We start from the raw sequence: 14,984 nt of genomic DNA on the forward strand, positions 1-14,984 counted from the left end.
TAAGGCACACCTGTACATTATTCATGCTGTCTAATCAGCCCCTTAATATGCCACACCTGTGAGGTGGGATGGATTATCTTGGTAAAGGCAAAGTGCTCACTAACACAGATTTATAAAGATATGAGAACAATATTTGAGATTCATGGGTCTTTTGTGTATGTAGAAAAATTTTCATCAGTTTGAGTTTACCTCATGAAAAATGGGAGCGTTTATATTTTTGTTCAGTGTAGTTTTTCAGCGTCACTCTGAGACAGGATATTTCTAACTTTAGAGATGTTGCACAAATGGAAGAAAGCAGTCTTACATATTTGTTTAATATGTGCGTTGAAGGACATGTCCTGGTCAAAAATGACTCCAAGGTTCCTCACAGCATTACTGGAGGCCAAGGTAATGCCATCCAGAGTAGGAATCTGGTTAGATACCATATTTCTAAGATTTTCAGGGCCGAGTACAATAACCTCAGTTTGATCTGAATTAAGAAGCAGAAAGTTAGCAGCCATCCAGGTCTTTATGTCTTTAAGACATTCCTGCAGTTTAACTAATCGGTGTGTGTTATCTGGCTTCATGGACAGATAGAGCTGCGTGTCATCAGCATAGCGGTGTAAATGTATGCTATGTCTTCTAATGATGCTGCCTAAGGGAAGCATGTATAATGTAAACAGAATTGGTCCTAGCACTGAACCCTGTGGAACTCCATAATTAACCTCAGTGTGTGAAGAGGACTCTCCATTTACATGAACAAATTGGAGTCTATTAGATAGATATGATACAAACCACTGCAGTGCAGTACCTGTAATACCTATAGCGTGTTCTAATCGCTCTAATAGGATATTATGATCAACAGTATCGAACGCTGCACTGAGGTCTAGCAGGACAAGCACAGAGATGAGTCCACTGTCAGAGGCCATAAGAAGATCATTTGTAACCTTCACTAAAGCTGTTTCTGTGCTGTGATGAGCTCTGAAACCTGACTGAAACTCTTCAAATAAGCCATTCCTCTGCAGATGATCTGTTAGCTGTTTGACAACTACTCTTTCAAGGATGTTTGATATGAAAGGAAGGTTGGAGATTGGCCTATAATTAGCTAAGACTGCTGGGTCTAGAGATGGCTTTTTAAGCATCTTGTATGTTTCCTTTTGTCCTGTCCTATTGACCATCTGACCTCACATCACATCCTATGAAGAAACTAGTTTTGACCCGCCTGAGACAGCAGATGAAAATATCTCTTGATCCTCTGCAGTTTGCATACAGCCCAAACCTGAGAAAGCCACATGGAATAGAGGCTGTGCATGTTACACTCTGAAACAGGAAGAAATCAATAAAGATGCTCAGACATGATGCCTCTCTTTCAGCAGCTTCATTGAGAATGCGGTATCATGGCCAGAGCTCCCCCTTCTGGCAGCTGCAGGCATAACTAATCAATCACAGTGATCTTTTGTCAGAAAAGCTCAACAAGTCAAATCGTGGACTGAATTAAGACAAGCAGTATTCTTATTCTTACTGTTGTATCAAAGATTAGTATCAGCGCTACTCATGGGAAAGGCTGACTCTGTGACTGGTTGCAAACTAGACCGTTTAGAAGCTGGGGGCCACTGAGCAGACTGTTATTCACCATGGACGATCGGGACAGCTGAGCACTTTTTCTGATTTATTGATGCAGCTTCCCTCAACAAAACAATATATTAGTGTCAAAGCAGAGAATAATCTCTCAGATAATAATAATATATATTGATGAATATTATTACTATGTGTATTACTTTTGAATTCAATTGTCTATTTGGTTTAATCCAGTTTTGTTTATAACGTGAAATTCACAACAACAATTACTGGTGAAGCTGAAGCTGTCTACTGGCTGGAAGCTTTCACACCTGTGCTGAATCCGCTTGTTATTTCGAGTACTTAGCGGCTGGGTAGACAGGACAATCCCTTCAGATCGTCTCATCTCCGTCAGTGGTGTGGCTGCTCATGAAAACCTGTGTTACCAGCTCCCACAGTTCCTTAACTCCTTGTCCCCATCTGTTCCGCAGTTCCTTATTCCCTGAAACCGAGCTTATCTCCTGCTGTTATGACTTAGCTATTTCTCCAAGGAGCTCAGTAGCCAACACCTGCCAACTCTCCACTGCCAGACACTTTGTCTCACTGGAAATCCGCCTACCAATGAACCACCAAATCTAACGACATTTTCATTCTGATGTTGGCCTGGAATAACCTGCCTCTGCTTTCTCACAGATTCACCTCTCAGTCCCACTCCACTGGTTCCCCAAGACCATTCACTTACTGTCCAAGAAACCTAAATTGTGATTTGTTGTGTTTTGTATGTGTGTGGTGGTTGTAATGGCTGTACTGTTAGCAGCTTGGACTTAAGGTCCAGAACAAATTTTGTCTTTGGGAACAATAAAATTAAAGTAACTGTTTGAACTGCTGTCATTGTGCCAAGTCTGTCTTTTGACCTCTGTGTTAAACACACAGCTACAGTATTGAGGCCTATACACACAGAAGGCATTGTGTAAAAACAAGACAAAATTCTGAATTTTACGGATCCAAATTTGATGTTACATTTTTGTTGAAAATGTGGCCTTAAAAAAATGGATTGTAAAAGAAAATGAAGCCCTTTATACTCGAGACCACATCTGAGGAGGAGGCAAGAGAGACGGAGCACTGTGTAGCTGTGTGTCTGAGGTAAAATAGTCTCATTTTAGTATTTCCATATCATTGTATATTCAGTACATGTGCACAGTTTGAGCTATGATCACACTTGTTTCCAAATGCAGTGGTCTGATTGGTCAGATCCATTTATTTGGATTAGAAATATTGGAAAAATTCGATTTGATCCAAAAAAGATAAATGCCACACATTCGTCCTGCGTAATTATTCATTTGGTGGCTGCATTAGGAAAAGGTGAGTCTGGAAAATATTTTTAACACACAAAATATTCACACTGATTTTTATGCATCCAGTGTAAAGAGGCCTTTATATACATATATATGTAAATCCCCCGCTCGCCCCTGTGGGCAGTCTTTATCCTTCAAGCTCGGGTCCTCTACCAGAGGCCTGGGAGCTTGAGGGTCCAGCGCAGTATCTTAGCTGTTCCTAGGACTGCGCTTTTCTGGACAGAGATCTCCGATGTTGTTCCCGGGATCTGCTGGAGCCACTCGCCTAGTTTGGGAGTCACCGCACCGAGTGCTCCGATTACCACTGGGACCACCGTCACCTTCACCCTCCACATCCTCTCAAGCTCTTCTCTGAGCTCTTGGTATTTCTCCAGCTACTCGTGTTCCTTCTTCCTGATGTTGCTGTCATTGGGAACCGCTACATCGATCACTACGACTGTCTTCTTCTGTTTGTCTACCACCACTATGTCAGGTTGGTTAGCCATCACCAGTTTGTCCGTCTGTACCTGGAAGTCCCACAGGATCTAAGCTCGGTCGTTCTCCACCACCCTTGGGGGTGTCAGCCATTTGACTTGACTTCCAGGCCATACTCAGCACAGATGTTCCTGCATACTATACCGGCCACTTGGTTATGGCGTTTGGTCAAGTATTTGGTCAAGCTCATATGTTGACTGTACACATGTTATACAAGGTGGGGAAATCTAACATCGTCATGAAATTCTATGCTTTATCTTTACATTTGTATCATTTTTGAACCATGCTGTCCTGTGCTACTCTTTCATTCATTAGATTGTTGGAAGTGTTTTGTGGTTGGCCATTAACTGGTGCAGGTAATTTAACTATGCTTCACCCAAACAATGACCAGGATAAAGCTTAATTCAATATGAAGCAGTTAAGCATGCATGTACCACTGAGACTCCTTACACCAGACGTTTTAAACCATTGTATTGCAACGGATGGTTGCATTTGTTAATGCTAATGGTCATGAAAATATACAGCAGCTGCAAATGAGACAAACCAAATCTAAAGGTTAAGGTATTTCTTAAGGTATTTTTACACTCTGGTGTAGATTAGCAGATTTGTTCTCCTCTTATGGACGATTGATGAAGTACCTGAAACTACGGGGAGAACACAAAACATGCTAAATGAACAACCAGCAAGGAGTGAAGCTGGCTAGATATACACAGATTACCTACACGTAAGAATTAGCTGTTAACATGTGGAAGTGATGGATGAGGCAACACACTGAGATGCAATTATTAAAGGAGGAAGCAAAGGTGAACCAAAGGTAACATACTGCCAACAGAAACCTGAACAAAAAACCCACCCATTGATTAGTACAGTGCAGATTAGTCTGATATATTCTTTGCAGTGTGATGAGTTCTCTGACTACTAGCCAGTGCATGAGACTAACCAGTAACCAGTACTATAGTAAAAAAATAGAGCATACTCTCTATGTTAGTGAAACGGCTCTTAGAGCCGACTCTTTGAAGTGAACGACGCGAGCCGGCTCCTTATTGGGAGTTGTGGGGGGGGGGTTTCTTTCTCTCACCCTCTCTCTCTCGCACTTTTTTTCCGCTTCACTCCGCACGCGAGCCTTGTGCTTTGCGCTGGGCAGAGGGGGGAGGGGCGGTAGTTACACTCAGTAGCACAGGAACAGAGCGGGAGGGAGAGAGAGAGAAAGAGAGCCAGGGACAACAACGTCACATTAGAAAGGTATAGTAATCATCCACAACTATTTTCAGTTGCAGATGATAAAGGATTCAGAAAGTTTATTCATGCATGAATTTTCATATTTATTTCCTATCTTATTCATAGCCTTTTCTTTTTTTTTTTCTTTTTTTTTCTTTAGGTCACGAGCAGTCGTGTAAGCATTTCACTGCATATCGTACTGTGTATGACTGTGTATGTGACAAATAAAATTTGAATTTGAATTTGAATTTGAGGCCCATATGACAGAGAATGTGCATCTTCTTTTTGTTTTATATTTTAATTTATATTTAATTGTGTTGTGGTTTGCAGTGTTTTGTGTTGTTTTGCTTTAAATTGGTTTAAAAGGAAAAACCTGAAAATTTAAATAGTTAAAAGTTGAAATGTGAATAGTTGGTTTTTGTATTATATGATTTATTTATTACATTTTATGTGGAGTGAATAAATAAAAGTATATTTACGGTGGCCCCTAGAGACAAAGCACGTACAAACTCCAAAACACGTAAAAACTCCAAAACACGTAAAAACTCTGAAGCACGTACAAAAGACAACAGAAGTGCTCCAGGATGCTAGGGGGCAGTGTTGAGCTTTTGTTACCTAGTGGCTACACAAGCCAGGAAGTACCAACGACCGGATTTGGTGTGTGGTAGTAACAGGTAAATGAACATTTTTTTGAATTATTTGAATATATATGAGTGCTTGTGTATAAATACACAAACAATACACATATGCTTTCAATTGTGTAATTTAAGTGATCTAGGTAGCTCTGTTTGGGAAGTTCAGTTAACGCTAGAAATGTGTTTTGGAGTTTGTACGTGCTTTGTCTTTAGGGGCCTCCGCATATATTTATATATAAACATATATAAATAAAACCACGTTTTTTTACATTAGTAATTCCTTTTGTGCATAATTTCATATTATTGTTAATAATAAATTAATTAAAGCAACAAAACAACCTGAAGAGCCGGTTGGGAGCCGAAGAGCCGGCTCTCTAAAAAGAGCCGGAAATCCCATCACTACTCTATGTAGTCAGTGTGGTACTGTTGTATGCCTATCTGTGGCATTACAATGACTTACTAGTACACAACGTTATTAACCTTGTTGTCTTTATCAACATCCTTCCCTCTCAACTCTACATCTTCCATCCATGTATGCTTCCCACCTACACTCACCTCCTTGGTTCCTACTACACATTTGCTCCTCCTACATCCCCCTCCTTTTAGCTGACAGTCTGACTTTCTCAAGAGACTTTTTATTTATCTATTAATTAACTTTTTTTTTTTCAAGATGGCGGCGCACACTGTTGCAGCGGCTTACGGCTCTCTGTCTCATTACGGCTCTGCTTTCAAAATTCGCTACTCCCACCAGGGCCTCATAGACATCTTTGACCAGCATCAGACATCTGTTTCCTCGGACTGTCATTGCACTTACAACATCCCAGATCACTTAGCGAGACCACCGGGCTCCCCGTGGATTGTTATCAGGTCTACGTGGCGGCGCAGACGGAGGGAGAGGAAGCAAAAGCGGGGCCGCAGGTTCGGCATCATGCTGAGGCTAAAACACCAACCACACAAGCCACCTCTGCCGAGCCTCTCTCTCTCCAATGCCAGATCCCTCGTGCAACAGATGACCTGGAATTACAACTAGTGGGAAATCGCTATGTTCGTGACTGCTGTGCCTTGAACATCACCGAAACCTGGCTTCACCCGGGAATACCCGATGCTAGTGTGCAGCTAGCAGGCCGCACTCTGCTCCGCTGGGACAGGACAAAGGACTCCGGTAAGAGCAGGGGGGGCATGAAAGCTGGTGCAACAACGGGACAATTAAAAACAGTCACTGCTCCCCGAACCTCGAGTACATGTCAGTAAGATGCCGGCCTTTTTTTCTACCGAGAGAGCTAACAGTAGTGATCATCACAGCTGTGTACATTCCACCCGACGCCAACGTAAACACGGCGCTCTCTATCCTGCTGAACACCATTAACAAACAGCAGCGGGCCCACCCGGACGGTGTTCACATAATTGCAGGTGACTTTAATAAGGCCGACGTAAAGACTGTGCTCCCAAAGTTCTATCAGGATGTCAAATGTCCCACCAGGGGAGAGAACGCTCTAGACCGTGTTTACTCCAACATCAAGCATGCATATAGAGCCATACCCCTCCCCCACCTCCGTCAGTCTGGCGACCTCTCCCTCCTGCTCTCCCCCAGCCTACACCCTCCTCAGACGCAGTGCCAGGCCCACCACAAAGACTGTTACAGCCTGGCCTGAAAATGCTCTCTTCAAACTACAGGACTGCTTCACACAGACAGACTGGGACATATTTGAATACCAGGACCAGAAACTTTCACAGGATCAGTACTTGACTACATCAAGTTCTGTATTGGAAATGTGACTGTGGACAAAAGCATTCGGGTTTTCCCAAACCAAAAACCCTGGATGACCAGCGAGGTCCGCTCACTCCTCAAAGCCTGTGGTGCCGCCTTCAGGTCAGGTGACAGAGCTCTGTAAAGGCCTGCTTTAGCTGACCTGAAAAGGGGAATTATAAAAGCCAAGACAGACCACAAAAGAAGCATCGAGTCCCACCTGTCCAGCACCAACACACGGCAGGGAATACAAGACATCATCAAGCACAGAGGCTGTGAAAACAGAAAACCTGAGTGTGCAGCTGGCAGAGGAAATAAACAGCTTCTTCACCCGCTTTGAAACACAACAACAGCAGCACTCATCTGCTTCAGCCCTGCTCCCATCCTCATCCTCACCTGGTTCCTGCACCGCTCCACTCACTGTAACAGAGCACGATGTCAGACGTGTGCTCCTAGCAGTGAACCCAGGAAGGCGGCCGGTCCAGACGGAGTACCTGGCAAGGTGCTAAGAGCGTGTGGCCACCAGCTCACCCTCATCTTCACCAGAATCTTCAACCTCTCACTGGATGAAGCAGCCATCCCATCCTGTCTAAAATCAGCCACAATCATCCCAGTGCCAAAGAAGTCTCCCATCACCAGCCTGAATGATTATCGCCCTGTGGCCCTCACGCTGGTAATCATGAAATGCTTTGAGAGACTAGTCCTTCAGCACATCAAGGATTACCTCCCCCCAGAATTCGACCCCCACCAGTTTGCATACCGCGCAAACAGATCCACAGAAGACGCCATCGCCCTCCACTCTGTGCTGAGTCACCTGGAACAGTGGCAGAGCTACGTCCGACTGCTCTTTGTGGACTACAGCTCAGCCTTCAATCATCCCAGACATCCTCATCACCAAACTGGTCACTCTTGGCCTCCCTCCTCTCACATGTGCCTGGATAAAGGACTTTCTCACGAACCGGCCTCAGACTGTAAGACTCCGCCCTCATCTCTCCTCCACTCGCACACTGGGCACCGGCTCCCCACAGGGCTGTGTGCTGAGCCCCCTCCTGTATTCTCTCTACACCCACGACTGCAGTTCGACCCACAACAACAATCTCATCATCAAGTTTGCCGATGACACCACGGACTCATCTCAAAGGGAGACGAGGCAGCCTGCAGAGAGGAAGTCCTGAAGTTGGCAGCCTGGTGTTCAGAGAACAACCTGGCATTGAACACTAAGAAAACCAAAGAGGTCATTGTGGACCTCAGGAGGCACAGCACTGACTTAGCCCCCTTTACATCAACAGTGAGTGTGTGGAGAGGGTCCACACCTTCCAGTTCCTTGGTGACTCAAAAACAGTTTCTTCCCAAAGGCCATAACCACCCTGAACTCACACATGCACCGATAACACAAGTTAGTTCTTGTCTTCTCTTTGTGTTGTGCCTGGAAGCTTTCTTCTTTTTGATGTCCTGATCTTTTCTGCAGAATGCCTGAAGATCAGGACAGCCCAGTTTAAGCTTCTCTCAGCTGACTGGTAGTGTTGTCCTGATGTTGTATCCTATAAGGAGCTAACTGGGTGCTGATCCCTGCAGCAAGAGAGTGGCCTTCCTACTAAGTGGCCAGCTACCTTCCACCAAGTGCTTCAACCTACTGTAAACATCATCCCTGTCCTGAGCAGTCTTGATCTACTCCAATCTCTGCTGTGATGCAGGCACCTGCTCCACAACTAGGCCGACAGAAGCGCTTACACACCGTTCCAGCTGTGTGTCTTCTGCCGTGGGCAGAGATTGAATCGGTGCTCTGGACAGTGTATCAGCCGTGAGTAGTTTCTTTCCTGTTTTATGTTCAATCTTGTGAGAACTTTCCTACGTAATTCACCATTCCCACAAATCTTTTAACATCTGCCTCATTCTTGGCCATCTCTCTGATTGCCCTGATTTTGGCTGTGTCTGCCTCAATGCCCTGTGCACAGTTCACTTGATATTCATCACCGTTGAGTCCGGCTGCTACTGGGAATTTAAATCAATGAATCCAGTTTGGTCAGCTGGAAAAGTCTGAAAAGTCAAACGATGATTAAAAAGGTGTATTTAAAAAGTCATCAATCAATATCTGAATGTTTGCATTTATAAATAAATCTTTCAGCAGGTAGTTTTAAAGATGTGGTTTTACTGACCTCATTAAGTACTTTGTTTAGTGCTGCTGCTGCTTTTACTGATCAGTCATAAAATCCACGTATTCACGTTAACAGTATAATGTGCAAAGAGCTCACAATGTACTGAAGATCACTTCATAGCCATCTGTTATTGTCACGTAACACTGGTGTTTACAGTTAGTTTAATTAAATAAAGATCTTAACTATTCTGTTTCCACTCATGAGAACTCAATCAAAGTAAAACTATGTTTGACATGTTTTAAATGGAAGTTTCTATGTTTTACGTTTGTATTGTACATATTTCAGTGAATCTATCAACCAGGAAATGTTTTGAGCGAAGTTTTTTGAAAGTATTAGTAAAATCTTTGTATTTCCCAGAGAAGACTTCTCTTTGTAGCAGCACGGCACTGAGTTCCTTTGATGCTCATGTAATTTTCTTGCTTGGCTAACCACAGTTGCAGTCATGAGCAGCACCATAGGAGCTACTATAGCAACACCACAGGTGGTCTCTCCCCTATTGCCTCCTTTTTCCACCCTCATCTTCTTCTCACTCACTTTCTCACAACACCTGCCCCCATTGTTTCCTTATGACTATTTTCTGGTGCTGCTTGATGAGGTCATTTAACAAGAACCTTCTACTGCAGTAATGCATTTCTATTGTTATGTCCCAGCGCAGCATGATTCTTCATTGGTACATTACACTGAACACATCTTATGTGACCTTGCTCAGGTGATCTTTGTGAAGAGTTGGGGATTGGCGAAGGATGAAGGATGACAGAAACAAGCAGGATTTTGTGTTACATTCAGGTCATGTTTCATGTGTCAGTGGAGCTGTTGGGATTTAACCTCCTATTTTAAACGAATATCCTCATATGTGGCTCTCATTTTTCTTAGAAACAAAAATTAGGTAAAAAAAAAAAATCTGGTAATTCTTTGTTTTTACATTCATCGGGTCCCAATCAGCCCAAATATCAAAGAGAAATTAAAAATGCATGCTGTGGAAGAGTTCAGGTCTTAGGAGGTTAAAGTGTTCTACAGTATTATGCAGCTCTTTCCCAGCATTACCTACAGTATGATCCATCTGATTGGATTTGGAAGGAGATACAACTCATCATTTTCCTTCATTATATCTTAGCAATCAATTTGAAATCAAGCAACTCTGATTGTGATTTGAGAAGTTTAACAGTTTTTAATCCACCACTCCATTCACACATGCCCTTGGAATTTATTACCAGACAATCTAATATCATTATAACTCTACAGACATTTTTTAATTCTTTGACCTAAAACCTTTGCAGCCAGTATAGCCAGTGTAGCCACATAAGGTCTGGGACCCATGGACATCAGCAAGCAAAGTCTTCTCCCTTGGAATTTATTGCCAGGCAGTATTATAGCTGCTGCTTTTAAGTGTCTGTGACAAGTCCAGCTGTGTAGCAGGTAAGACAGGAGCACTGGGTGCAGCATTTGGAGGAAATGGAAATTAAGAGGCAGCTTTATTGTTTTACCAAGAAACTCAAAGAAACTAGGCACTAGGAACTGGAAGTAGAAAACATGGAACTTCACAAATTACAGAAGAATACACGACATTGGGGGGACAACGCAACAAGGAACAGAGATTGACTGAGGACTTAAGTATACTTATATATAAATACACAGGATTTCAAGAGGATGGACAACAGGTGGGGACGAGGCGGGAACTAATTACAGAGTAAGCGAAAAAGAACTGACACGAGACGAGCGACTGTCCAACTCAAACAGGAAGACTAAGACAAAAGAACTTGACACTAGGACTGGGAGTAAACAGACATTGATACACAACAGAGCAGGGTGACAGAAATGAAACACATAAAAACAGAAACCTAAAGACTACATCACCAAACCAGGAAGCACTGAGGATACAAGCATGAAGCAGAGGAATACAACTATCATAAGAACATAACCTGGAACACATTCTAAACCTCAACATGCTAAATGAAAGCCCAAACACATAAACACTGGGTCAGGTCCAGGACCAAGGATCCCGTTGTATCTTCATTAAGTAAAACATATCTTCAGTTAGGCTAAGATCAGATAAGGCAGGTTTGTAATCTAATTTGGGCTCTCTTTGTTTGATTTGCATGTCGTTGTCAAGCCCTGGTGGCACGGTGGTGAAGCGGTTAGCACCACACTTCACAGCAAGAAGGTTCCCAATTTAAGATCCAGCTGTGGCTTTTCCCTGTGGAATTTGCATGTTCTCCCTGCGGCTGTGTGGGCTTTGTCTGAGCTCCCTCCCACATTCCAAAGACACGCTTGTCAGGTTCAATAGATTCGGCGATGGATATAGATAAAACCCCTGAAGTTTACAGAATAAAGACCCGTGTGGTTAAAATGTGACCTGTAGTCTAAAGTGATGAGTGGTGAGTAAGACCAGTGTTAATGTGAGTACATTACATTTGGACATTTATGATTTTTGATTGTTGAGTTGGAGAAAGATGCACCTCCTACCTTATGAGGTACCACATCTGGCTAGATGTTGTGATGGTGTTTTTATTGACCAAGGCCAAATACAAATGTAAAAAATAGTTTTACATTTAAATGTATGTTTTAATGTATGTTTAAATTTTTTTTAATCTATGTTTAAATTTAAAACATAGATTTTAAGTGTAAAACATAGAAACATCCATTTAAAACATGTCAAACATAGTTTTACTTTGATTGAGTTCTGATGAGTGGAAACAGATTAGTTAATATCTTTATTTCATTAAACTAACTGTAAACACCAGTGTTACGTGACAGTAACAGATGGCTATGAAGTGATCTTCAGTACATTGTGAGCTCTTTGCACATTATACTGTTAACGTGAATACGTGGATTTTATGACTGATCAGTAAAAGCAGCAGCAGCACTAAACACCCACGTTCCTGAATAGTGAAACCTAATGAAATACTGTAGTGAGCTGAGGAATCTTTTGCAATCAAGGACCCACACAGAGGTTGAGCCTGCTATTCCACCTCAAGCAGAAAGGGGGAGCTCTGTATTGAATAGTTTGCTGTACTACACTGTGCTTCAGAGGGTCAATAACCCCACACATGAACTCACTCATGGTGTGACATATCTTTCCATCAAACAACAACTGTCAGTGAGTTTACACCGTAGCATTAACAGGAACAGTTAAGAGTCACATAACCATAACAGAATAAATAACACAGTTTTCTCGTCTTAAAATGTATTCCTAAGGCATGATGGGAGATAACTAGCCACACGCAACACGCCACAATACTTAATGAGGTCAGTAAAACCACATCTTTCAAACTACCTGCTGAAAGTTTTTTGAAAACTGAAAAAGTATGAATGCATGAACACTATAATAACTTATTTACAAATTCATTACATTTATTAATGCAAACATTCAGAAAGAATAGAATAGAATAGAATAGAATAGAATAGAATAAACCTTTACTATACCACGGATGAGAAATTTCGGTGTTACAGAGCTCTTACAGCAAGGGAAAATAAAATATAAAAGGAAGACACAGGGTGGTCCTATAAACATAAGCAACTGAAGTTCATATATACAGGCAACAATGTAGAGAATATGTATAGGAAACAGAGATACAGAGATATGTATAAAATGTACAGTAAACAAACAGGCTCTTGAGTAAGATGACCAAAAGAGTGTTAAGCTGCATTATAGAGTCTGACAGCTGCTGTAAGAATGACCTGCGGTGGCGCTCCTTCCTACACTGTGGGTGTAAAAGTCCACTGCTGAACGAGCTGCTCAGTGCTCGTTCAGTCTCATGCAGGGGGTGGGAGGTGATGTCCATGATGGATGTTAGCTTGGACAACATCCTCTCCTCCCCAACCCGCTCGATGGACTTCTAACTGAAGTCAGTCACCAGCTCCTTCGTCTTGCTGGCATTGATGCAAAGATGTTTCTGTTCGCACCAGCTGATGAAGTCCTTGATGACCCCCCTGTATTCCAGTTCGTTTCCCGACCCACAGTGGCAGTGTCGTCTGAGAACTTCTGGAGATGGCAAGTGTCCGTGTTATAACTGAAGTCCACAGTGTACAGGGTGAAGAGGAACGGGGCGAGCACTGTTCCTTGTGGGGCCTCCGTGCTACAGACTACCACCTCAGACACACAGTCCCACAGCCTCACATACTGGGGTCTACTGGTGAGGTAGTCAATAATCCATGAGGACAGCTGATGGTCCTCTCCCGCTCCCTGCATCTTCTGCCTTAGAACTGAGGGTTGGATTGTATTGAAGGCACTGGAGAAATCAAAGAACATGACTCTCACAGTGCACCTGTGCTCTCCAGATGAGAGAAGGCCCGATATTATATTGATTTGATATTGATGTGACTTTTTAAATACAACCTTTTAATCATGGGTTTGACTTTTCGGACTTTTGGCCCAACTGGATTCACTGATATGAAAGATTATTTGCTTCTCTGGTCCGCCAGACTTTTTGGTGTTTATAAGCCACACCAAATGTTTCTAAATGCATTTTTTAGGTCTGTTTATTCATAAAAGAATAGGCCATTATTCTATTCAGAGTTTATCATAACCCATTTGACCGGTCATTGGGTTGTAATGGGCCGCCCAGAAAATAATTTCCCACCAATAACTGGGTTGTTCCTCCCATGTGCGAACGATGCGACTCACTCAATACAGTGTGGCAATAATCAAAATGAAGTGCAGCAATGTCAGCACTACTTCAGGGCGCACCAAGTGACCATCAGTTTTCATCACTTGGTCAAAGGCTGAGCCTAGTCAAGGCTCTTCCCAGAAGAGAAGGGCTTAGTAGGTAGAAACAGCCTCAGCAGCAGAGCGGGCTTGTGGAGGCAGCCCCATCGCCCCCCCTTTCATGGGGCTGAGACCAGTTGGCCCATCACTACTGGCCGTGGCTGTTCCTGCGGCCATTCCGGTCGTGCTGCCAGGTGGTCCTCGGCGAGAGTCACCACCACCTCAAGGCGTATGCGAAGGGCCGGTCCTCCAGCCCCATCCGACCTTCTCGGAAGCGACGGCAATGGTCCTCCGACAGCAGCGGGAGCAACCAGAGAGTCCATTCCTCAGCCGGCCATCAGCACACCTCTGCCAACCCTAAAGGACCCGGTACGGCTCACAGAATGCTCACTTTTAGCTTTTTTATTTTATTCACATTGACTGTGGTGTCACTTTATCGTCTGACACTTTGCAGTGCTCTCTGCTGCAGCCGCTCCATCCTGCTCTTCACTGAAATAGGGAAGACATGATTAGATGATGTTTGCCGGCTGTGAAAACCAGCCTCCCTGACACCACTCTCTGAACTCGCTGCTTCACTCCTCCCCTGCAGCCAAGCCACCAACCACAACCCTCCACAATACTTCTACTTTTTATATACATTTTAAATCTAACAATAGAAAGGTTGTAAAGTTTAATGTATTTTTTAAAAATGTTACACTTCACCGCGATACATGAGAAACAGCTTTTATAGCAAAGAGAGAATCTGCTTTCTGAAAAGCGTGGATCCACAGTGATAGCTGCAGGGACCAGTCAATCTAATTGGCAGTGGCATTTTGTTGATGTAGATGGAGACTGTCACGGCTAGACGGTCCTCACCGGTCGCCTTGCCAATTTTTGTTGTGTTTGTGTGTTCTTTGTGGTGTTCTCCTCTCCATCCTGTGCATGTGTGTTTGTATGCTGGAACATGTACTTCCGGAAGCCGTGGCACGGAACGGCAGCTGACCCGGGGGGAGTATCCTGAGCTGAAATCCTCGCACCTGTGCTTAATCATTTCGCCGGCTGCTACTAATCCGAAGCAGACCTATTTAATGGTGTGGTCGGGTCACAACCAACGCTGGAACGTTGAGCTAAACCGGGATCCAGGGATCAGAGGAGGAGCGGGCACAAGGAGTAGTTTGG

The sequence above is a fragment of the Pelmatolapia mariae genome, linkage group LG10_11, assembly GCF_036321145.2.
Source record: "Pelmatolapia mariae isolate MD_Pm_ZW linkage group LG10_11, Pm_UMD_F_2, whole genome shotgun sequence".
Classification (NCBI taxonomy): Eukaryota; Metazoa; Chordata; class Actinopteri; order Cichliformes; family Cichlidae; genus Pelmatolapia; species Pelmatolapia mariae.